At 35.0% G+C, this 26831-nt stretch overlaps 1 long non-coding RNA gene across 1 annotated transcript; it reads left to right on the top strand.

The window, feature by feature from the left end:
• Nucleotides 1-1079: 1079 nt before the first annotated feature.
• LOC136042717 (uncharacterized) lies at nt 1080-24463 on the top strand. Its single transcript, XR_010621398.1, has 4 exons — nt 1080-1378; nt 15380-15802; nt 17894-18052; nt 22488-24463. It is a non-coding gene; the product is annotated as an uncharacterized LOC136042717 (long non-coding RNA).
• The last annotated feature ends 2368 nt before the right edge of the window (nt 24464-26831 follow it).

The following is a 26831-nucleotide window of genomic DNA, read 5'->3' as shown; positions in this document are numbered from 1 at the left end:
AATTTCTTTAAATTTTTTCGTTCTTCTTTGATTTGAATGATTGCACAGTGTTTGTCCTAAGTTTGTTTTTTCTTTGATTCGACTGATTGCACAGTAATTTGAATAACTGCAGAGTAATTGCATTTATTTGTTTTCTTTCTTCTTTGATTTGAACTACTGCACAGTCATTTGAATGACTGTAAAATGATTACTTAGAATTTTTCGTTCATCTTTGATGTAAATGATTACGCAGTAATTGGCCTTAAGTTTTTTCTTTTTTGTTTCTTCTTTGATTCGAATGACTGCACAGTAATTTGAATGGCTGTAAAATGATTACTTAGAATTTTTCGTTCATCTTTGATTTGAATGACTGCACAGTTATTTGAATGACTACACAGTCATTTGAATGACTGTACAATTATTGCTTAGGTTTTTCTTTCTTTTTCCACTTGAATGACTGCACAACTATTGCCTTAAGTGTTTTCTTACTAAACCACTTTCTTTTTTTATACAGCAGCAGCTGAAACCTTTTAAAGATTGTACCTCGGCTCATATAAGCACACATTTAAAAGGCGGACTTTTAAAGAAACCGTTAAGTGATAAATATTTCCTATTTGACGCTATTATAGAACTCGTAATTTGCATTCAAATTCGAATGGAGCTTTCTTTCTTCAAGCTGCATAAAATATATCAAAAGATTAGGGGATGTGCAATCCGATATTGCAGAGGAAAAAGGTTGCCAGGATTTGGCTAAAATCCTCCCTGGGCTATAAGAGATATTATTCTACTAATTTATATTCACTAAAAATAATAATGTATTCAAAAATAAACAACTGTCAATAGCAATATAAACAATGTTAGTCTACTTGCTTCTCTTTTCACCCTCTTGATTACAAGAAATTGTATTGTTAAGAAGTCTTTTTTTTCTTTAAATTAATATACAATAATGTTGATCCACGTCTGTCCCTCCGTCTTAACAATGTACATGATATAAAGCAAATTTTGGCTATTTATATTTTTCTTAAGTATGTAAATAATAGTAACATAATATAGTAAATAAAGCAAATAAATACAAATGAGGAGTTATTTTTTTTAGAATCTGTAGGAAGACACATGTCTTAACAACCTCAGCTGAACTCGCTAAAGAATCAAATTTCTGAACTAGTTTGAAGAAAGCCCGAAACTTCTGATGTGCCTGACTTGAAAGAGAATATAGATGGCATTTGTAGTCGAATGAAGGATCTGATGGATAAAATGAAGATTCACGCTGATCTCCTAGAAAAATCAAAAGAGTTCCAAATTGTGAAGGGGGATGTTGAGGATGCGCTCAAACATGTCAATGCTTTGGAAGATCGATTGAAAGGTCTTTGGCCTCTATTAGCTGAAGTAGACGCTGTTGGTAAGTTTTTTTTTTAGTTTATTTTCGAGGCTTGTAGGCTATTAACAATGGTTATCAATAGGTTGTATCTCAAATATGGGAACGCGTTCTAAGCTCACACCGGTTATATATGATGGAACACAAGAAATGGAAAAACAAAACAAAAAAAATCACAAACGCAGGTGGTTTTTAGTCCGTGAATAAAACAAAAAGACAAAGCATATTTTTTTGAATATATATATACTGCTGAATACCAGAGAATTTTGTCGCTCGAATAAAGATCTCGAAACTCGGTTAGGGCCCAGAATGATCCATATTTTTGTCCAATATGTGGCAAATTTTAGGATCTTGAGTATAGAAAAGGATAGTACTACTTATCTCTTGTCGTAATTTTTTGGGGCTTGTTCCCCTAATTCAATTTTTGTTTTTTTGGTGGCATTACGTTTAGGCTTATTTGAGAAAATGCTTTTAATTTGTATTATTAATTAACAACGGTTATTAAGGTAAAGCTTCAAGCTACTCAATTCAAAGCTGTAATAATACCCTGATACTTTATTATTTGATTTCCAAAAAAAGGAACGCAAATTAAGGTTGACTACTCTTTGGATGAGACTCTATCACTAAGTTATAAAATTGTAATAAAATACTCGTTTTCCAATTTGATGAGGGTATTTTTTCTTCAGGAAAGATGGCCAAATAGGGGAGGAGCTAAATTTTTCTCTGGGGGGGGGGTCTTCCAACTCGATGTTCCATTTAACTGGTGAGGTAATTTTTCCGTGATATTTTGTATTTGGGGTAACTTTTGGGTCAATGTTCTTTAATTTTTTTGTAGGCAAAATTAGAAATTTTAAGACAAGAGGAGGGGGACTAGTGATACAAAAAACTACGATAAAAGAGTATAAATACTATAGAACCATTCTGAACGTATGAGCCTTCAACAGACATATTTAAAAGCATACTATGGAGATATGACCGTGAAGACATCGAGGGGGTACATCCCTTCGTCAATACCCAGCTTTGTTTTGGGCTCGAGATTTCTTCCCCAAGGCTCACAGGCTGCGTAACACGTTAATGTCTTAAGACTAATCACTGAAGACTACACTCAGTAATCCCTATCCTGAACCCCTATCCTCAAACAATCCCGAAAAATACAACAAATACGGACCCGACCCAAGGCGTCTTCAATCCTGAAGACCCCTACCCCTGTATGATTTTGAAAATTAATTTATTTGTATGTTGAATTCTGAAAAATTCGTTGTTTTATTTATATCTAATACTGTCTTATGGATAATATAACATTACCATCGAAAATATTATAAGAATGCAAAATATAAATTTAAAGTTTTAGTGAAAATAAAGTCTGATTTTTTTGATTGGTCAAGTGGTATCTTACGCTATATATGTAACCGTGAATGTCGAGATTCACTCGTGAATGTCAACAAAAATATAGTCGCTTGGTGTATTTCTGAAATATTTGTTAAATTCCTGACTTCCACCAGTGAATATCGACGTTCATTGTCGAATTATTGACGTTCTTTCATAGTGGATATTGAATATCGACTAATTGTGAATGTTTAGCATTTCTGAACTTTGTATTTTCTTTTCCGTAATTAAGTCGCTATACGCTTTTCCCCGATGTTTCTGGGAGGAATGATTAAGAATGTAAAGCACTCAGGACATTTTTATTGAGAAAATGAAGTAACAGTAATAAAAAATTTCACGTAGCGCAAATTTTGGATATGTCTTGATTGCTGAATTTTCTACCCTTATCTGATTGCAATATTGCTGGAGCACCAAATATTGAAAATATTGAAAGATTAGGTGTGTTACTGCTTCCGCCCTCTTTGTTTTCAAAGGTCGTTGTTGAACAAACTTAGTTAAATGATATATCATTATGGACTTAAATTTGCCATTTACGTTTAACTGCAAGTCTATCAGATCAATTTGGCGTATTGAGTTTAAACTAGAAATGATAATTCGTTTCACAACAATGCTGGTCCTAGGTGCACTTCGTTTCATTTTTCAATGTTTGCATAAATTTAATTACAACATTACAACCTCATATGTCATATTTTTGCATCTATTTTGCAACTCGTTGAGCATACGTCTTCTTCCTCCGTGGCCTATTCTGATTTGAGCTTCTTAAAGTATACTGAACAATTCCTCGTTTGTAACATAATACAGTATATTCGTTTCTCCTAGTTATAATGTTACAAATAACTTTTCTTCATGATCCCGATTCACTGCAGTATCCGTTCCGGATAAGTCAGGGTATTGGAAATTTTTTTTTTATCAAAACGTTGCTGTCATCATCAGACTTTGCATCAAACCCGACACAGACTTTGCATAAGATTGGCAAAGTTGGTTGAATCCAGGCCATGATAAGGATTTGATTTTTTTTCCTTTCTTATCTCTCAGTTAGAGATAAGGATTGGGATTTAAGAATTGGGATTTTTTCCTCTCTTTTTGACATTCACTAGATTATATCTGTGATTGTCGACCTACATCGGTGAAGTTCCGAATGCACAAGAATGCGATGAAATATTTGACCTTTCACTGACGTATTTGGTGTTAGTTGACATTCACCGGTGAAAGCCGAAATTTACCATTTTTTGACATTCATCGGTGAAAGCCAACATACACCATTTTTGGAATTCACGATAACATATATACCTTAAAAATCTAAGAAAAAATCTAGAAGTCAATTTATAATAGAAAACAATTCCATTTGCTGTTCAGCAGTTTTGGATGGTAGCTGGCCGGCAAATGATAAAAAAATGGGCAAAAAATCAGCAAAAAAATGTGGCACCAAACGAAGTTATAGCATTCCCTTGAAGGTATTAAATAAAAAAAAAAACAAGTTTTTTTTCAACTGAAAGTAAAGACCAACATTAAAACGCTAAAGTTCAAATTTTGTTCCAATTATTTAAGAATCACCCCTTAATCACAAAGGCTGTTTAATTAGAATAAATAGCTGTTTTGAAAGTACAGTAAAAACTTTAGCGTAAAGAATGAGGTATTGAAGAGGGGGTGATGATGATGATGATGATGAATTTATTTAGTGATTCAACTTACAAAAAGTATTTCACTTTCTATTCTAAAGCTAAACACTATGGACAAAAAGAAAAAGAAGAAAAAAAAAAAAAAAAATTAGCCTTACGGCATTTCACGACTAACAAAGAGACAAAACTAAACATCTAAAATAAACTACAAAACACATAATTTTGTACATACAATCTAACTAAACAAGAGAAAACAAAAACAAAAAGACAAACTAAATAATACACAATGAATTCCGTTATCAGACATAAAAAAAAAATCCACATATTTTTTTTTAAAAATAAGATTATAACCCCAAATCCAAACGTTTAGTTTTTCTTATGTATTTCAGTAAAATATTTCTAACATTCCTAAATTTAAAAATCAAATCAAGATTAAACGGAAAAGGAACATTGATACTATTAAGGTGAAATATTAATTCTAAACGTTCACGAGCATAAATAGGGCACTCAAAAAGAAAATGGGAACAAGTTTCATTTACACCGCAAAGGCACAACTCCGTATCAATTTTGTTTATTCGGTGAAGAAAGAAATTTAGCCTGCAATGACCCGTAATAATCTGCGTTAGATGGTAGGAGGGCTGAACTTTGCAAACAGCTAATAAATCTTCTGTTGAAGCAAAAAAGCGAATTGACCAAGAACTAACTTTATTCTTAAATTCTTCATACCATCGTCCGTAAAGTATATTTTTCAATGCCTTTCTATTAATATGAAAGGTTGAAGTATGGATTTCTCGTACTGTCGAAAGGCCTAAGATATCTACTAATGATTCATCAGTGAAAGTACTATGATTGGATGAGCGTTTAGAAAGGGGGAATTCAGGAGAAGTGAAATTTGGCCAGTGACTTGGACGGCCTTTTTTCGCATAGCGCAATGTCGCTAGCTCAGTCGCTCGGAAAGAAATTGGCAGTACCCCAGCAATGGCCGTAATTACGTCATTTTGGGCAGAACGGAAAGATTTTGAGATTATTATCATTGAAGTTCTTTGAGCAGACTGTAGCATTTGTAAAATATTTTTCTTTCTAAGAGCTGAAAACCAAACTGATACCCCATACAAAATTGTACTTTCTATAACTGATTTATATAATTTTCTTAAAGCTTGTGGTTTGAGACCCCATGTCATCTTCGCTGCACAAAGGAGTCTCGTCGAATACTGCTTTGCAGCAGTAACTCGGGAAGAGACATGATCAGTCCATAAAAGTTTCCTATCTAAAATAATTCCTAAGTAACGGACTTTTTGTTGTATATTAATTTTTTCTCCTCCAAAAAAAAGATTTACAACAGGAACTTTGTGTTTGTTTGTGAACAATACAGCTTCTGTTTTACGTTGGTCGAAAGTAAGTTTGTTTTCTGCAGCCCACACTTCAAACTTCTGAAATATTTTTTCCGCCAAATTTTCTAAAAACAGAATATTTTTACCTGTTAAAATTACAGTGACATCGTCAGCATATGCCTGAATCGTACAATTTTCACCAAAATCCATTTCTAAAAGGTCATTTATGTTGATTAACCATAAAAAAGGAGACAAAATTGATCCTTGCGGACAAGACTTTTCCAACTTCCGGGATACATCTTTTCCATATGATACCGTCCTATCTGATAAAAAACTTTTCACTAATCTTAACAATTGAGTTGGGCATTTCTTATCCTTGAGCTTTTTTAAAATACCTGGATGCCATGCATTGTCGAATGCTCCTTTAATGTAAAAAAAAAGGCAAAGTGTGAATTTCTTTTCCTCTTTATTTTTCTCAATAACGCTTACCATATTGTCAACTGCATCTATTGTACTTTTACCCTTGCAAAACCCAAATTGTCTTTTAGAAACCCAACAATTATCCAAACTAAGTTTATCTAATCTATTCATAATAATCCGTTCAAAAATTTTTCCGATGTTTGACAACAAGCTAATCGGGCGATAAGAACCGGGGTTACCATCATTAGTTTTCCCTTTTTTAAGAATTACTATAATATTTGCTTGTTTCCAAAGGACAGGAAAATATGATGTCTTTAGGCAACTATTAAAAAGCTTCAACAAAGTAGGTGATAAAACATTAATATTTTTCTTTATAGTAAAATTCATTATACCATCAGGTCCCGGAGCCTTCATGGGTTTGATCGACTTAATAACATCCTGTAAAATTTCCATGGTAATAGGTTCCATTTTATCCTGATTTTCACTAGAGATATTTTCTGTTTCATTTCTTATCAACTTTTGAGCAACACTGTCATTAGAATTATCATCTGACGAAAACCATTTACCTAGAAGTTGTTCTCCAGCCTCTTTAGGTGAATCTGTCATCGACCCATCTTGTTTTAAAATATGAACTGGGAGAGTTGCAGAGCCTTTTAACTTGCAAATTTTATTTATAGTGTTCCAAGGGTCCAAACTAGCTTTTTCTTCGCAGAACTTTTTCCAATCTTCCTTTTTCGCTGCCAAAATTTTCGTTTTATAATCTAGATGTGTTTGATTCTTTATTTGCTCGCTTTCAACGGTACCAAGTCTCTTATAGACCCTTTGAGCATGTCTGTACTTCTTTCTTAAATCTGTCAAATCTTGGTTCCACCACCTTGCATATTTGCTTTGTTTGTGACTATTTTTAAGAGGGGTCGATTCCTTAGTTGCTTTTTGCATTAAATTCTTAATTTCATTAGCAGCACAATCAATTTCCTCCACCGAGGACATAGGTAGAGAATAAATGTCATCGATTCCACGTAATAAAGTAGCACTAAAAGTATCCCATTTAGTTTTCTTATAAATGTATCTTGGCTCTTCAGTCTCAAATATGGGGAAATTAAACTCCAAAGTAAATAAAATATACGAGTGATCCGAAAGAGAAGGGTATTCATCAAGAACTTTCCAACACCTTACACTTTGAACAAGATTAGTACCTACAGCAGTAACGTCTGGGCTAGTTGTATTGCGTAGCCCATACGTTGTCTCACTAGGATCATTCACTACTAACAATGATTTACTAGCAAAAAAATCTTCAAGCTCCTTGCCTTTCTTGTCAGTTTGACTGTTACTCAGCCACAAAGGGCTTTTAGCGTTAAAATCCCCCCCAACAACGTAATTAGCAAAATGTCTGACCTTGTCTAAACAACTGATATTATCTGTCAATCGCTGCACCGAAGGAGGACAATATACCGAACAGAATGTCAAAGTTCTACTGTTCAAATAAACTGAAACTGTCACACATTCATTAGACGAGAGGTTATGGTGTACGTCAGCTTTTAGACTATTTTTCACTAATACGGCAGCACAAAAAAATTTCTTATCTGTGTCAATTTTAGAGAAACACTTGTAACTATATGGAACACATGATATTTTACAGAATTTATTTACATACGGTTCTTGCAACAGAACTATATCCGGTTTCAGTTCTTCTATTGTTTTTTGCAACTGTAGGGCTGCTGAATAAGAATGTTGCAAATTAATTTGAAGCACTGTTAAGTTATTCTTATCAATATTCACATCTCGAGATTGAGTCAATTAAACTGGATATTATTCTTTAAACGAGCAGTTAACTTCTTTGCAACCGGGCATTTGCTTAACTCATAGGCAGCATGCCCATCTGACTTAAGTTTGTTTTTTTCGCAAGCCCGGCAATTTGGGCGGGACGAAAAGGACTTGTCGCAATTTTTATAAGTGTGCGGGCCCATGCACCATGAGCATACTTCGTCCGCTCTACAATCTGTCTTCCGATGACCGTATAAGCAACATTTGCTACATCTTATCAAGTGTACATAGTCGTCGCAAGAGGCAAGGATAAAACCGATCCGTAAGCCTCTTTGGGACAGTATAAATTGGCGGATCTTTGGACTCACTTCCACAACAACTTTCCTTTTCGACGCGTTTTCAAGAATGGTGATGATCCTGAAGCTTTCCCCTTCGTTGGCCATCCGCTGAATTTCTGGGTTACACTGCAGCAGGTATTTTTCACTTTCGTCTTTGACCTGAGGGGAGGGAGCCCCATTGACTAACATTCTTGGAAAGTGCTTTTTCACCTCTTTCGGTTTGTACTTCGTGTCCGACACTTTCTCTGTCAGTACTGACATGGCTGCCTCTAGCTCCCTTTTCGACCCCAATTCCAAGATGACTCTACCTTCCTTCGCCGGAACAACTTTCTTCACGGAAAAATCGGAATTTTCTCCTTTGACAACTCTGCTGATTGATTCCGTAACTTGCATGGCTTCGTCAAAATTCATACGGTTTCGTTTTTCCACAGATACAGGCTCCAGAATCACAGAGAATGTTTCAGGACCCTTGAGCGCTTGGGCATAAGACGCCTGCTGGGGTGCGGGTACATAAATCTGTCCATTTTTTTGCGATTTTATCCGCTCAAGCTCTTTCTGGAGATTCACAACTTCATTCAGACGGGAATTTTCGATTCGGAGGAGTTCAATGTTCTCTTCGATTGTTCGTTGGTGAAGATATTGGATTCTGCTGCATATTTGGGAGGCATTAAATTTGCCACCGGGGACTTTGAATGACCCTATTACGTCCTTCAACATATCCAGCAGCACTGCAACACTTTTTTCATTCATGACAGTAAGAGACTCCAACGATTCGTGATCAGACGTCTCTAGGGACGATTTTACTTTGGACATCTTCGAGTAACAAACTAGGTATCCCGATCACGGTATCCCGTTCACGGTTCAGCGTCTAAATGAACGCCATCTATAATAACTGAAATTAGTAAGAATCTAATAATGTCAACGCCAAAAAAAAATGAGTTAATTATTTCAAAAGATAGCTTCAAACAAATGCCAACTTTATGGGCAGATCTTAGTAAGGTAGGTTTAACCTAGCCCACTTAAGCATCCACAGATACACTGTATCAGTCAATCCAAGAGAATCATTGTAATCCAAATTTAATAATTTTCTCACTGTTTACATTCAGACAAACTTACTAAACTCCATTGAAGAGGGGGTGAACCCCCTCATATACGTAATAATTTCTGTTCGTTCTTAGTTTTAATGTTGCTCCTTACTTTCAGTTAAAAAAAAACTTGTTTTTTATTTAATTTCTGATCGTCTTTTAAATAATGATGGGAAATCTGGTGCCCCTTCATTTAAAACCTCTCTTCCCCCATGAAAAATTCGTCCATGGAAAGATCTTCCCACGTAACCAACCCCCCCCCACCCACCAGAAAAAATCTCCCTTGAAAACGACTGTACTTCCCAATAACCAATACCTATATGTGAACAATCGGCAAAGTTCGTAACTTACAGCCCTTCCTCTGGGGACTGTGGGGGATTAAGTAATCCTCAACTATGCGAACAAAATGGCTATCTCAAAATTTCGATCCAGTGACTTTGGAAAAAAATGAGCGTGTGAGAAGGCCTAGTTGCTCTCCATTTTTTCTGGTCCCTTAAAAAGGGCACTAGAACTTTTAGTTTCCGCTTGAATGAGCCCTCTTACGATATTCTAGGACCAATGACCCCCTGAAATTTTTTTTAATAAAACAGGCATCCACGATCTTTCTTCTGGCAAAATAAAAATCCATAATTTTGCAGATAGGAGCTTGAAACCTCTATAGTACTGTTCTCTAATACGCTGAATCTGATGGTGTGATTTTCCTTAAAATTATATGACTGTAAGGGGTTACTTCTCTTTTTTTTATAAAATAATGCAAATTTTCTCAGGCTCATAACTTTTGATGGATAAGAATAAACTAGATGAAACTTATATAATTGAAATCTTATATAAAAATCTTATATAAAAACTTATATAAAACTTATATAAAAATCTGATACTTTTGGTTGTTTTGATTCCTTTTGAGTCTGTTGATTCTTTTGTTTTTCTTTAAACACAAATTTTCAAAACAAGTGCTTATCTTTTATTACAGTATTAGTGTCACTTATAGATTTACAAGTAGCTGGCATTTTAGAGGGTTCTTACATAGATTTAGGTCCTCCCTACTCCTAGTCGTAAATAGGGCAGGAGTGGTTGACCTCCACATCGGATGATCCTGAGCAAGAGACCACAGCTCATTAAGCGATGATTTTATAATTATTACCTCATCTTCTAGAGAACGATCAATAGTGGTCTGTTGTCTTACCACTCAGTTGGAGGCCCAGAGGAGTCCAGCACCAAACTTCATTGGGAAGTCGTCCTTGCTTCATACGAGTCCCTTGATCCCGAGTCACCTTCTAAGTCGCACTTTGTCGGCTATTTGAGGTTGCTCGGTGAGAAACATAATCTTAGTACTAGTTACTCTATCAACACGACTAGTCACAAGCACTCTTCCCAGGCAATTGTTCCAAAATCCTAGTAATCTTTTATGTACAGATCTAGAAAGACTTCGATTTTCGTGTACTAGTGTCAATACAGAGATTCTATTGCTGTTGAATAAGCGCAGCTTCAACTTCAGAGAATACTTGCTAGACCTCAAAATACTATTTAATTAAGAGAATGCTGAACTTGAATGCGTAATTCAAAGGATCATCTCCCTGTCGCAACTGCCGTTTTGAGTTATTGTACTACCTACACTAGATACATGAATTTACTGACTTCTTCTGTTTGGAGTTCCCTGAATTTAAGACCTGTTGGTAGCAAAGTGATAACGCCATTTGACATTACCTTGGATTTGCTCACATTAATCAGCAGGCCAGTTTGAGAGGCTCTTGAAGCTAGCTCCTCAGTCTTCCGTTGCATATTTTTAAGTCTTTTATAAGTTCACTTCTACTCTATTTGGCCGAGACACGGTCCCTTGAATCTATTATCCTGAATACGAAAGAAGGCTGTCAGATGAAAAAACCAGAATCGAGGAAAACCGAAGATTTAATATTATTAGTAACAAAAGCAACAGCCCCTGCCCCTGTTCATCAAGCACCATTCTCAACTGAGGTTGCCGAGTGAGCCCTCGGATGATTTTGGCCTCTCTGTATTCCACCGGTAGCTCCTAGTCGAATTACCCCATATTGCATGGTTGCTCGCGTCCGAGGGGCAGATCTTGGACGAGGTGGAAGGGCAGTTTAAATAAGTTCCTTAAAATGACATACATTATCGTTAACAAGGCTCTCCCCCTCAGCTCATAGTTGCAGATCGGTACGGTTAAAGGACTAAGCTTGCGGCACACTCTACACCATTTACCATGGAGCAGGAAACCAAATCTCTTGAAAGTGACTCTCGGATAAAGAGAAGTGTAAAGTGACTAGGAGAAAAAGCTTGCATAGATAGGTTCTAAAACCATACTGGCTACACGTGTCGTGAAAATTATTCTTGTTTGGTTTGTCATTTTTGTTCTCTTCATTTTATTTATTTTTTGTGCGAAAAATTAGCCAACGTTTTTCAATTTCTCTGCTGGCTGATTAATCTGCTGTTCTGGTTTAAATATTTTACTTAACGGAAATGCGTCTTGATTCAGAACAAAATGCCACGAAAGCAAATTGCCCTGTATCTCTGAAGACCGTAAATCTGCTTAAAATCGTATAAATCCTGGATGATTGTTCAGGAAATATTTGATGATGGTCATTTAGATGTAAATCCACTTATTCAAATGGCGCAAAATTTTGACAATCAAACTTTTTTTTCTGCTTTTTTCATCGTTCTCCTATTTCTTGTTACAATTTTTTACAATGATTTACAATTGTAACGCTTCGTTTTACAGGCGACTTTAATGAACAACTTCGCGACTTGGATCGCTCTCTTTAGAGGTGTGCGTTGGGCGATACTGGACGAGATCCTAAAATGCTTGAGTTTATGAAAGCAATTCTAGAGGAAACTAAAGCTCTCGATCAGAGGCTTGTCGCACTAGATGGAACAACACCAGCTCTTGTAGATGGTGCATATAAACATGGATCAAACGCCTGTCATATTGTAGACCAAGCTGAAGCTATTAGGGGACGATATGCAGACCTGCACCAGCAGCTTGAAGAAAGATGTGCTGCTTTGCAAGTGGCATTTGGAGCTGCAGCTCAATTTTCGGACAGTTTCTATTTTAGTAAAATAATTGAAAGTATATCATTCCTAAGTAGAGGTGTCATTTGAGGTTCTCAGGCTGAGACTATACTCAGTCTTAATAGAAAAAGAAGGTTTTTATTCTTGTCGTAGTAAGTGCTCCACTGACCCTCAGGGGTGTTAAGTCACGAAATTATTGGGGGAGGGGTATATGTTTTTCAAAATTGAGACAAGGGATTTTTTTTCAATGTAAATACCAAAAAAGATGTTTTTCTATATACCTAAAATATATAACGTATCCTTGTGGAACTGTACTTGGACGCAGTTAAACTGGAATAGACTTGGAAAATCCAATAATAAAAATTTTTAAACTTAGTGAAGGAAGAATTTTGTCATCATACTGTTTTAGTTCAGAAGAGGGAATTATTATTATAATTATTGTTATCATTGGATGAGCTTAAATAATTATTGAAGCTCTTGCTACAAAGGCACATTGCATCCACTTCCAAACACAGGGGGCTATTTGGGCCTTTTCGAGCGTGGTAATTTGAAATAGGACTCGTCTATCTGTTTTTCCTTGGCACAGAAGCCTTCCTTGGTAGTGCCAAGGTATCCACCATTGTTTCCTTGAAGTTGAGAACCCTACTCACCAGCTTCAGACCGGCTTGGGCAGGAAAGATTGAAGGAGAGAGCCAGCGATCAGCGGCTGTAGTGCTTGATCCTCAGAACTGGTTCTAATAAGAGAACCTCTTTTCCCCACCTTGGATTGTTCTTCAAGGTATATTTTCTTATGCCACAGTCAGCCCTTCAGGTGTCGAGGAGGATTGACCGTTTGGGCAGGAATTACTGAGTGGCTACACGTTGACTGACATTAGCAGTAGTAGGTCTTTATTTGTTCCAACTACTCCAGGGTCACACGAGAATGTTGCTTACCGCCCTCCCACCAAGGGGTTGATAAATTGATTCCTCCCATAAAGGTTGATAAATTGATCTGTTTTCGCAGCTAGTTGAGAAGGGAATGTTATACTAAGATTACCATTTTTGTATTCACTTTCAATTTAATTACACCCCTCCCTCCTATTGCGTGGACATAGTCCTTTATCGAATGTTAAGTTCGCTAGGTTTTCTTCCTTTTTTCCTCATTTATGATTAAGTAAATATTTTGCTGTTGCATTGTTTATATCATAAGATGGAATAAACTAGACTGTAACCTAAAAAATGGACAAAGAGACAACATATCCCTCGTAACCATCGGTAAAAATATTTATTCTAAAATAAAAAATCATCATCTACACATGTTTTTTTACTATGTTTGTTGTTTCTCAGAGCCAACGCTCAAACCATCCCTGGGGGGAGGAATCTCATCCCTCACTAAAATATCTTGAAAGAATGCCACACCAACTCATTCTTGAGAGTGATATGTAGTGGCGAGGTTTTAAAGGTACCGCTTTTCATTACAGACGGAAACGATAAAGCGGATGCTTTCGATAATACAAACGAATAATATTAGAAAGTCTTACACAACAATTATGAACACTGAAACTAGAAAAGTATATAAACATGACAAAAAATAAAATTTGTGTGTGTTAAGCGTCTTATTAGAAGAAAAAAAAGTGAAAACATTTTATAGCTATTAGTCTAATGAAAGTATTGTAATTTCAAGAACAGTAAAATGCACAAAAACAAATAAATACAAGTATATGATATATTATGAAAATTCAAGTTATTTACCGAAAGTTATTAGCTTAAATTTAAAAGGAAAAAAAAAATACACAAAAATGCAAGTTCGTAGCATTTATGAAACTTCTGAGTTACCTACCGAAAGCTATTAGTCATGTGAAATTTCTGCAAATAATAAAAATGTATGGCTGACTGTACTGTATCTTTTGTCTAATTTACTTTTTTCGATGTTTGCAATTTGTTGTCTTTTTTTTTAACCACGGTGCATGTAAACTAGGTGCTGGAATATCTTTCAACAGTATCAAAACAACCTCGTTTTGTTCTGCTGATGTTCTGCTGATCCTCCCTGTTATAAAAAACCTAACAAATGGTTTTGACAATTATCTCAGACACCTCCTGTAGGTGTGACAGCGAAGATTCCAGATGTTTAGGTGAACTTTCCATCTAAGATGAAATAAAAATGCAAAGCCAATAGAAGATAAATAAAAGGCTGGTCTCATGTAGCTTTTTACGGTGTGGATTTACCAAATCGTTGTTGATTTGCAAAGAACGGTGCCGATTTGAGCTTGAAAAATTTTCTGATATTCATTGTCAGTTTACAAAAACAGTGCCAAATTTCATCATGATTAAAAAAAAAAAGTCTTCAATCCTCAGCAGCAAAAATCCTCTTCAGCAGAAAAATCAAAGAATTAAATAATAATAGTAATCAAACAGTTAATAATCAAAGAACTTCATAATTTAATAAGGAAAAAGCTTAAAATTTAATGAAATTTTCTAAACGAAATAAAAAATTAAAAAGAATAAAAATTTCAATCATGAAGGAACTTAATAATAATGATAAAAGAACTAAATAGTAAGTTGAGATCAATCATCCAACTAATGATAATCTACAGTTGACTATTGATGTCCATGATGTTTAGATTTGAATATCTCGCGAAAAGGCATTATTTTTGTACCACTATCGTTTGCCCACTGAGCTGGTGAATTCTGTTCCTGAAAAACTTACGTGTGTCGGGCCCTTAAGAAAAGTTTAAAAGAACCCTGAAAAGAGAGAGTTGAGCATCGTGTCTCCACTGATTTAAAACTAAAGCAGCTTTAGAAAGTTTAAGTGGTCTTCAGAATATTTGCTGCAGTTTGCGAAAACCAATTTTATCACTGAAGACAGCCTTGTTTGTGTTCTGGTTGTATATCTGTGTTGCACAACGCGGCCAAAATGGTGTAACCAGCCCAGAGCTTTTTTTTTGCTTCATCAACAAGGCATTGGGCTACCGGAAATGATACCGCCAGTATCTGTTGCCGGGAACCCCTTTTGTGAGTCCTCAAGGAAAACAGCCTTTTGTTTACGGAAAGAATGTGATACTTATTAATTGTTTTATAGGAGATGCTCAAATCTGTCACAGTTGATCTATCTTCATTGGAGCAAGAATTTGACAGTATGGAAGCACCGGCTCGGTTGTTGCCAGTTGTTCAAACAGCTGGATCAGGTGGCTGACTTTTTCGCTCGGTTGCAGCAGTACCATGACCATCTTGAGGAGACTCGCAGTGCAAGTGAGAAACTGACAAAACAGGGGAGAGATATTCAATCAAGTACAGATCAGATTACGATTATGGAAAAGCATATACTCAAGCTGGAAGAGAGATCGAAAGCTCGTAATGATGAATTGGAAAGAGTTCTCGGGAAATTGGAAAGTTTCTATGGACTGTTGGATAAGGTTTTGATCAGTATTGAAGATGCTTCCAATGAAGAGGTGAAGTTTAAAGCTGTTTAAAGCTGATCAGGCAGCAACAAGCTGAGTTCAAGGTATGAACAGATGTTTTTATTTAATGATTTTCCCTTGTTTTTTTCTCATTTTTAGTTTTTTGGTGTATTGCAATGAAAAGATGACAAAAGCGGAAAATTGTGAGTGGGAAGTTGGAAATTGTAAGCGGGAAAGTGGAAAAAATAACAAAAGTGGAAAATTGTAGATGGGAAAGTGGAAAAGATAACTGAAGTGGGAATTTGGGCATTGACTTAAAATTTTGGATTTTTTTGTCGTCTTATGGCTTCCAGAGAGAATGGGGGAGGGGGGGGGGAATAAAATCATTACTTGTAATGGATAATATCCGATTTAGAAGAACTGTTGGTTACTTTGAAGTCTGAGATCGTAACCCGTATAAATTTTTCCAAATGTTCACCGAAGAGTCTAGGGGAATACCTGTTGATAAATGTGTGAACTGAATGAGAAATCATTCAGCCAAAATATTTGACAAGTTCGGCTAGATACTATTTATATCTTGGGAACATATCGAGGAGGGATGAACAGATTTTTTCTATTTCATGCTTTTACCGTTATTCTTTTATTATTCTTTTTATTTCTTTCCTGTATCACAATGGATAAATATAAAAAAAACTTGAGAAATTTTAAGCTAGTTAATAAGTCGTGAAAAAAAAGACAGTTCCTCTAAGATTTCACCCACTTTAAGTTAATCGATTGGAAACGCTCGTAGAAGAATATAAAATACATTTTGCATATTTATATATATGTTATATGTGATGTTATGTACGGTGTACGTGATATAATAACGTATATACATTGTTACATTGATGATGAATTTTAAGAAAAGTTGAAAAAAAGAAAATTTTTCAAATTTTGAATTTTAAATTAATTCTGTCCATGGTTTTTATTAGCAAAAAAACTGTGGGTGATCTATTGATAGCCAATTATTCACATTTTGAAAATATAACTGATTTAGTATGAATTTCGTCTTTTTTCGTATAAGTTTACATTAAAATTATCTCAACAAATATTTCGACCGAAATTGGAGAAGGGGAGCAATCGATTTGACCGACCAACATCGATATCTCAGGTGAAATCAAAACAGCTGCATTAAAAATACGGTAAAATTTATATTGATCATAAATTTAAGTTTAGTATTTCAAAAAAGGTAAAGTTCAAAATAACATGTAAAAATTTATAATAAAAATGTCCTAAAAATTGATGACTGTAAAATTAAAGGTCTCGGAAATGTTTCATTTTTATATTTCCTGTGAAACACGTGGGTTTGCTACTATTCTAGAGATCATGGATAATAATAGTTTCAGGTTAGTTTCATGGGTAACATCTATTCACCAAGCTGGAAGGTCAACCATTTTGATCAAAAGTTTCCGTTAATCGATTGATGTGTGCTTTTGAAGGTTGTCTTGAAGGTTTTGCTTCAAGCTTCAATCGAATCTTCAATCAAACCCTTCAATCTCGATTGAAGCTAATCTAACACACTGTGTCTGGTCAAAATGATTGAGTCATTCAAACTTTCTATCAGTCACAGTCAACGCTTGACCCAAACGTCAAATAGGTTCATAGACTTGAGTCAATCCATTGACGGAAGCTTTTGGTCAAAATGATTGACCCTCTCAAACCTCCTTTAGACGTTTCCCTAGAGTTTAATCTAAACTTGCTCAAAAATAGTAAAAATCTCCCATTTCCAAGAAACCTTTTTATTTTGTTGTTATAATAATGAGGGAGGAGAGGGGAATGCAAAGTAAATACGATCCCTGTCTTATTAACAGTTTTTTTTAGCACAGAGGTTCTTGCAAAAATATTTGCTTTGTCTTTTCATCGCGCATCTTCTCCACTAGACGAAAATTTACCCTCGTTATTTGGTTTCTTGTTTTTTTTTTGTTTTTTATATAGAAACGTATGCTAGAAATTCCAAAATATAATTCGGTCGATAGATAAATCTGTATCTCTTAATGACTAAATCCTTAAGTTGAAAAATTAAAGCCGCTTGAGCGCAAAGACAATAACATATCAAAAACATATACAGGGAATATAAATCTTGAATTGGTAGAAGTATCCTTATTTACACGATTTAAAGAATAATTTTTTCTTTATAATTTTAAATAATATTTTAGGAGTTCTGTGAGAAGCTGAGAAACTCATTGGAAGAAACCGTCTTGGAAGCCAACAATGGTCAGGGATTACTTCAATCTGCAGCACCAGGCGTAACCACTACTAAGTTGGAAGGTGATATAGAGAATATTAATGAGAAATGGAACACATAAAAGGCTAAGGTGAATTCATCTTTCTTCAGGAGTGTCACTTGGAAGCGGGAAGCTTTCCCTTCCTAGTTTTTTAAGCCCCCCGCCCTAGATTTTGAAAAATAAAATTTTTCAGCCGCTCAAAGCTAAAACCCAGATTTGCCGCTCCCATATCTCGGTTTCCACCCTAGAACCCAGTTTATCCCCCCTTCTAAAATCTAGTTTTTTGAAAATCTTATCAAAACTAAGATAAGCTTGCATAATTTAAGTATCTGCAGAAACAGGTATATCTTTACCTTTTTGGTACTATTTGGTTCATTTTTTGTCTTTTTCACTTGATCTGGAAAAATTGGCTCCAACTTTGCCCCCCTTCCTAAAGATTTTGACAAGGTTACGCCATTGTCTTCGTATAAATGAAAACCTGCTCAATTTCAATGAAGCCCCAAATAAGGGATTAAATCAATTAATTATTGCTCCCATACCTCGATTTCCACCCTAGAACTCAGTTTATCCCCCCCTTCTAAAATCTAGTTTTTTGAAAATCTTATCAAAACTAAGTTAACTTGCATAATTTAAGTATATACAGAAACAGGTATATCTTTACCTTTTTGGTACTATTTGGTTCATTTTTTGTCTTTTTCACTTGATCTGGAAAAATTGGCTCCAACTTTGCCCCCCTTCTTAAAGATTTTGACAAGGTTACGCCATTGTCTTCGTATAAATGAAAACCTGGTCAATTTCAATGAAGCCTCAAATAAGGGATTAAATCCATTAATTATTATTTGACTCGCAATCTTTTCACCTATGAAAAATTAGAAGTCCAAATCTCCTTGTCCAAATTAAGTCCCAAAAAAGTCCAAACTAGTTGCCGTCTGAGGTGAGAAGACAGCTCGCACATCTCGAGCAACACCTTGGGCAACTCCGTATCCAAGCATCATCCTGTCTTATGTTTGTGCTTGAAATATTATATTATACTTATCTGAAAACATAATAGATTAGGAAGGAGGGTTTTTCTTTCTTTTATTTTATAGCGTTTGTGATTTTTGATCTATTTAAGTTTATAATTTTTTCTATCATTTTATCAGTATTATTAAAGCTTTACCGGTTCTCAATACTTTCATTTTAATTTAATTATAAATTTATTCATTCTAAATTCGCTTTCATTTCACTATTTCTTATATTTTTACAAATATGGGAAAAGTTATATGGAAGTACTTTTTATTAAATGGTTGGCTTGAATTCTTTTCTAGGTAAGTCCATCGTCCCTTAAAAATTTTCCTTCCTTTATTTATTGTGCTTGTTAATTTACTGCTAAAATAAATCAATCTTAATGAAATTTCATTTATTGTGTTTTTGCATCAATCTTTTTCTGAATATCCCCCCTTCCTCTGGCCTTCTGTATGTAACTCGATATAATTACGCTTTAAGGCCGAGGGTTCTCAAAGAAACCATTCAATTACAGGTTCTCAAATTTGATTAAATATTAGTTCTTTTTGTCATTTCATGTAGGGGCACGAATTTGAGCATTCTTGCTCTTGAATCGTATATCCAGAAGTAATTTATACTAGATTGTTTTTGTGTTTATCGCTAGATGCTCGCTAGCGTATTTGTTACATCGTCTGCCACGTAGCAGTTTTTTTTTTTTTTTTTTTTTTTTTTTTTTTTTTTTTTTTTTTTTTTTTTTTTTTTTTTTTTTTTTTTTTTTTTTTAACGTATTGTTTTTGGAGTAGGAAATACTGGAAAGTGGAATTATCTGATAAACATGGGCGGGGGGAGATTTTGGGGGGAAGGAGGGTGCATTGGCGGTAATGTGATAAAGAGTACCATATGTCATACCTAAAACATGCCAAATAATTGCTAGGGATTCCCGACTAACGCCGGCTAGTTCGTTGTAATTCAGATTTAAGTATTCTATGTGTTTTTTTTGTGTATTTTTTAGGCCTCTCATCCAACAAGCTTGGAATTCCTCTAATTCTTGGAAAATGTGAAAATTGGGGTATTTTTATCTTACGAATAGATGATCGGATCTTAATGAAATTTGATTTTTAGAAGGAATTCATGTCTTAAAGCTCTTATTTCAAATCCCCACCAAATCTTTTGACATTGGGGGGAGATGGAGGGGGAAATCTTGGAAAAACACTTGGAGTGGAGGAATCGGGATGAAGCTTGGTGGATAGAATAAACAAATGTCCTTGATACGTGATTGACAGAATCGTACTGGATTCGCTCTCTTTGGAGGAGTTGGGGGGAGGGGCTCAGTGATTTGGCGAGTTTGGTGCTTCTGGACGTGCTAGGACGATGAAAATCGGTAGGCGTGTCAGGGAGGTGCACAATTTGACTTGATAAAGTCGTTTTCCCAGATTCGACTATCTGGGGGGCTAAAGGGAGAGGAAAAATTAGAAAAAAATGAGGCATTTATAACTTACGAGTGGGTGATCGGATCTTAATGAATTTTGATATTTAGAAGGACATCGTGACTCAGAGCTCTTATTTTAAATCCTGACCGGTATTAAGCCCCTTATTTTCCTTTTTAAATCAATCTATTGATTCATAGAATTTTGTTAGCTCATACCATATAATCTCTTGGCTCTTAGCTCTTCTCGCCTCGTCACAAGTGCCATATGAGCTCTTAGCTCTTGTTTTTTTTTTGTTCTTGTTAGTTTCTCACCAATTTTCTGTTTTTTTCTGAAATTTGACACTCATTAGAAGTGAAAACTGCATTTCTGCGCAAGTACCAAATTTTTCTATTTTTTAATATACACATATGTTTTTAACTTAAAGAATAAAAAAAGGATTTTATTTTCACTGTGCTTGGTACTTATGAGCAAAATTTTATTTACTCCAGAAAATGACCCTGGAATTTCTAACACAAACCTTTGGTTGGCAAACTTTTTTTAAGAAGGTACACAGCATTTCTTTTTTATTAAAGTACCCTAAAAATTTGATCCTGCCGTTAAAAGTGTCGCTATTAGAGAAAAAACCGTTTAAACCTGGCAAAGCCCTTAAAGGTATACAAAAAATAAAAAATAACTATCACAAAGGAAACTTCTTTTTCTTACAGACCGCAACTTTTAGATGTAGCATGAAAGAATTTAGATAATCACAAGCCTTAGCATAAATAGTGAATTTAAATCTTACTATATATAGTTTCGAAATAAACTGAAAAATTTTAAGTAAAAAATCCACGAGATTTTTTTGTAAATACAAGCGTTTGATCCAAGTTCTGTGCTAAGATAGAATTTTAATATCAATATTCCTTCTCTTTTTTCTTTACCTTGTAATACCAAAGGCAAAGACAAATTGACGCAACCTCCGATCAGGAAAAACCAGAAATTCAATTATTAATTTGGTGGTTGTTGGCACTGAATTAAAAAATAAAAGAAGCCTAGTTGAAGAATTTAGATAACCACAAGTTGTTGCAAAAATTCGACCTTAAATCGTACTATATATTTTTGAAATGAACTTTAAATATTTAGTAAAAACGTTACGTGTTTTTCTAGCAAGAAAAAACAAGTATTCGATGCCGGATTCGCGCTAAGATCAAATTGGAATTTAATAATGTTGAATTTACATAATTGCTTATTTATTTTTACGGTTCAACGTCGCAACACTGATAGAAAAGTGACATTGTTCTAAAACTTCATTGATAATTAATAACCACAACAAAAATCTTAGAAAATGATGGTTTTCAAGAATGAATAAATTTAGGGCGGATCCAGGAGGCAATTTTTTTTTATTTTAATGCTCTGGTATTTTTACTTCTTGTATATTATTAAGCTCCTGTTTCAATAAGGTAAAAAGGAATATATTATTAATCTATTTTGTACAAATTCAAAATAATATGTTCTATTCTTTATCTTATATTTCAAAGAATCTAATCAGAATATGATATAGTCATCAAATTACCTTTGGCATTAATTTTTGATAATTTGGTATTGACTATAAGTTTGTTTTTTCAGTGTTTTCCAAACTTACCATGAGATTAAGGTTGAGTTCTGGATATATTTTAAATCTTGAAGTTGACTAAATGTATTGTCGATATATATTCTATATATATGCATTATATATTAAAAATTCATTATTTCTTCTCCCCCTCCCCCAACATTGACTTGTTCGTTTTTTAAATTTTGGGATTTTATATGCTTATGACTGTCATAAACCAAAACACATTTCCAATATATTTTACCATAGCACATTAAACCATATTTTATGGTGAAAGTATCTTAAATTACCGAAAGTATCATAACAATAAAAAAAGATTGTTTTCCTAGTTTACTTTTACCTTGCCATGAAATTCATTACAAAGTTACTTTGCTTATGATATCTTCATATTAATGTAAAATAACCGGGAGTCATTAGCCATAATAGTAATAGCAGGGTTATACGGGTCTTTGTGACATAAATATGTGATTTTTGTCAATATGACAATCATTAGACACCACATTATATACTTTATTTTTTCTTGAAGATATCAAGAAAGATGGATAAACTTTCAAAACTCTGGGACAATGTTGTAAATGCTACATTTGAGCGAGGCAGATCGTTGGAAGAAGCCCTTTCCATTGCATAACCAATCTGGGACGAACTTCAAAACGTTTTTGCCTCCTTGAAAGATTTGCAGGTACGTGATTCAGTATATCTACCATGTCCGTGATTCCCCTTTATTTCCCTGCATGAAAGTTCTCTGAAATCTCCAAAAAAACAACGTCAGTGAAAACTTTTGATTTTTAGTTCATGTTAGCGTTCTTTTGTTTACGAACATTCATTTTAGAGCTTTAAACAATCAATTTAGCTTCTTGTTTTTTACTAGAAGAGCGATGTACATGCCCAATGGTATACTTAGCACTGTGAATAGAAAGCACAGACAGAAACGAAAGCCATTTTAACCATCAAAGATAAAACAAAAGATTAAATCAATGATAATTAAAAACGTTTCCGTTAAAATATTTGGTTATTAATGGGAAAGCCTGTAGAGAGCAAAATAATTAGCTCAATGAGTAACTCATTAAGTTGATTAAATATTAATTACATTTGATCGAAAGCTTTTGCTCCCCCCCTCAAGTGTCTACCGTTGATCCAATCCACCCTCCTTGAAAAAAAAAAAAAACAAAAAAAAAAACAAACACAGTAGAGTTTAACAATTCTAATTTTAGTCTGCTTAAAAGGGGGAGCAAAAGCCAGAACAAACAGGTAACTACAATTCCAACATTCTCATTTTTTTTAAAAAGAAGCTCTGTTTGACTATCTCATTGAACTCCTCCTACCCCGGTAGCACAAACATCTTTTTTATAGGTTAGTTAGCTTTTTAAAGCTTTTTTTTGTTAAGATGTGTATAAAAGATTGCATTAGTTATTAAGTTCATTGATAACTAATATAGTCACTTGACCATTTATTGTATTTGATAGGAGGGTTCAGCCACTTTACAGCCACTTGCCATAGAATTCAACCGCATTCCTGTTGAAAATAATACCGGATAATCTTGACAATTTAATTTTTTAAATACCCCTGAAAAATTGCGCAAAAAACAGAAGACAACGAAAACTACAATTCAAGGATAGCCACTCACTTTTTTGCAAGAAGAAGTCTTATTTCCTCTCCCATTTAAATCTTCCTATCCTTGCCACGTGTCAATTTAGAATTTAGGAATGGAAAGGATTGGCCACATGCTTTAGAGCCAAGCCACATTGAATTTAGGATTTAGGAATTTAGGAATGGGAAATTTTGGTCACATGCTTTAGAGCCAAGTCATATTTAATTTAGGATTTAGGAATGGGAAGCTTTGGCCTCATGCTTTAGAGCCAAGCCATGTTTAATTTATGATTTAGGAATGGGAAGCTTTGGTCACATGCTTTAAAGCCACGCCACACTTAATTTAGGATTTAGGAATGGGAAGCTTCGGCCACATGTTTTAGAGCCAAGTCATATTTAATTTAGGATTTAGTAATGGGAAGCTTTGGCCACATGCTTTAGAGCTAAGCCAAATATAATTTAGGAATGTGAAGTTTTGGCCACATGCTTTAGAGCCCAGTCACATTTAATTTAGGATTAAATAGTGAATTCTTCAGAAGGCTGCACAAATCGTTAATTATATGCTTCGCTGAAGCCTTCCCCATTTGAGGTTTCCAGCTAGAAGCCTTCGGAAGGCTTCCCTATTTAAGTTGTAGGTTAGTTTATCGTTTAATAGCGAAACCCTCAGAACGCAGCACAAATAGTTAATTATATGCTTAGCTGAAGGCTTTTCCATTTGGGGTTACCCGCTGGAAACTTTCAGAAGGCTTCCCCATTTACATTGTAGGTTAGTTTATCATATAATAGTGAAACCATCAGAAGGCTGCACAAATAGTTAATGATATTCTTAGCTGAAGGCTTCTCCATTTGGGGTTTTCAGCTGAAAACTTTCAGTAGGCTTTCCCATTTAAGTTGTAGGTTAGTTCATCATATAATATTGAAGTCTTTGAAGGTTGCACATATAGTGAATTACATGCTTAGCTGAAGGCTTACACATTTGGATTTTCCCGCCAGAAGCCTCCAGAAGGCTGCCACATCTAAGTTTCTGGTTAGTTTGTCATTTAATAGAGAAACCGCAAGAAGAATGCACAAATAGTTAATTATATGTTTCGCTGGAAGCTTCCCCATTCAGGGTTTCCAGCTGGAAGCTTTCAGAAGGCTTCCCCATTTAAGTTGTAGGTTAGTTTATCATTTAATAGTGAAATCTTCAGATGGCTGCAAAATCGTTAATGATATGCTTAGCTGAAGGCTTCCCCATTTGGGGTTTCCAGCTGAAAGTCTTCAGAAGGCTTCCACATTTAAGTTGTAGGTTAGTTTGTCCTTCAATAGAAAAACCAACAGAAGGCTGCACAAATAGTTAATTATATGCTTAGCTGAAGGCTTTCCCGTTTGAGGTTTCCAGCTGGAAACTTTCAGAAGGCATCCCTGTTTAAGTTGGATGTCAATTTATCATTTCATAATGAAATCTTCAGAAGGCTGCACAAATCGTTAATTATATGCTTAGCTGAAGGCTTCCCCATTTGGGGTTTCCCGATTGAACCCTTCAGAAGGCTTCCCCATTTAAGTTGTAGGTTTGTGTATCATTTAATAGTTTAACCCTCAGAAGACTGCACAAATATTTCATTATATTCTTAGCTTAAGGCTTCCCCATTTGGGATTTCCGGCTGGAAACTCTCAAAATGATTCCCCATTTAAGTTGTAGGTTAGTTTATCATTTAATAGCGAAATTTAATTATATGCTTAGCTGAAATTTAAGTTAATTATATGCTTAGCTGAAGGCCTCCCCATTTGGTGTTTCCAGCTGGAAGCCTTCAGAAGGATTTCCCATTTAAGTTGTAGGTTAGTTTTTCATTTAATAGAGAAACCGCCAGAAGGCTGCACAAATAGTTAATAATATACTTCGCTGAAGGCTTCTCCATTTGGGGTTTCTAGCAGGAAACTTTCAGAAGGCTTCCCCACCTAAGGTGTAGGTTAGTTTGTCGTTTAATTGTGAAATTTTGAGAAAGCTGCACAAATCGGTAATTATATGCTTCGCTGAAGGCTTCCCCATTTGAGGTTTCCAGCTGGAAGCCTTCACAAGGCTTCTCCATTTAAGTTGTAGGTTAGTTTTGTCATTTAATAGAGAAACCACAAGAAGGCTGCACAAATAGTTTATTATATGCTTAACTGAAGGCTTTCCTATTTGGGGTTTCCAGCTGGAAACTTTTGTAGGCTTCCCTATTTAACTTGTAGGTTAGTTTATCATTTAATAATGAAATTTTCAGAAGGCTGCACAAATCGTTAATTATAAATGCTTTGCTGAAGGCTTCCCTATTTGGGGTTTCCAACTAGAAGTCTTCAGAAGGCTTCCCCATTTAAGTTGTAGGTTAGGTTATCATTTAATAGTGAAACCCTCAGAAGGCTGCACACATAGTTAATTATATTCATAGCTGAAGGCTTTCCCATTTGAGGTTTCCAGTTGGAAACTTTCAGAACGCTTCCCCATTTAAGTTGTAGGTTAGTTTATCATTTAATAGTGAAATCTTCAGAAGGCTTCACAAATAGTTAATTATATTCTTAGCTGAAGGCTTCCAAATTTGGGGTTTCCAGCTGGGAACTTACAGAACGCTTCCCCATTTAAGTTGTAGGTTAGTTTATCATAAAATCTTCAGAAGGCTGCACAAAAAGTTAATTGTATGCTTAGCTGAAGGCTTTCGCATTTGGGGGTTTCCAGCTGGAAGCCTTCAGGAGGCTTCCACATTTAAGTTGTAGGTTAGTTCGTCATTTAATAGAGAAACCGCCAGAAGGATGCACGAATAGTTATTTATATGCTTCGATGAAAGCTTCTCTATTTGAGATTTCCAGCTGGAAACCTTCAGAAGACTTCCCCGTTTAAGTCTTAGGTTAGTTTATCATTTCATAGAGAAACCAACAGAAGGCTGCACAAATAGTTAATTGTATCTAGGAAGTCAATGTAAGTTCTACAATTACTAACTTTAGATCAATATGTATTGATTAGGAACAGTTACAATTTAAAATTAATAAGCAAATACTGCTACTATTACTAACAACTCACAGCAACACCTAGCCACCTGATGCCAATACATCTGCATAAGCTCCTCCATCACAATATATTCGAAACTTATTTCTTTACATCATCCCAAGAGGTTTCCTGCAACCTACTTACGACCGAGTTCCTTATAACATCCTCATACCCATTTGGGAACGGTCTGTTTTTTGTTTTGCCAAAAAGGACGATCTTTTGCAGTCTGTTATCCTTCATCTGCAAAACGTGTCGTAGGTACCTCAACCTTTTTCTCATCAT

The sequence above is a fragment of the Artemia franciscana genome, unplaced genomic scaffold, assembly GCF_032884065.1.
Source record: "Artemia franciscana unplaced genomic scaffold, ASM3288406v1 Scaffold_1842, whole genome shotgun sequence".
Lineage (NCBI taxonomy): Eukaryota > Metazoa > Arthropoda > Branchiopoda > Anostraca > Artemiidae > Artemia > Artemia franciscana.
This window is presented reverse-complemented; position numbering and strand designations above follow the sequence as displayed.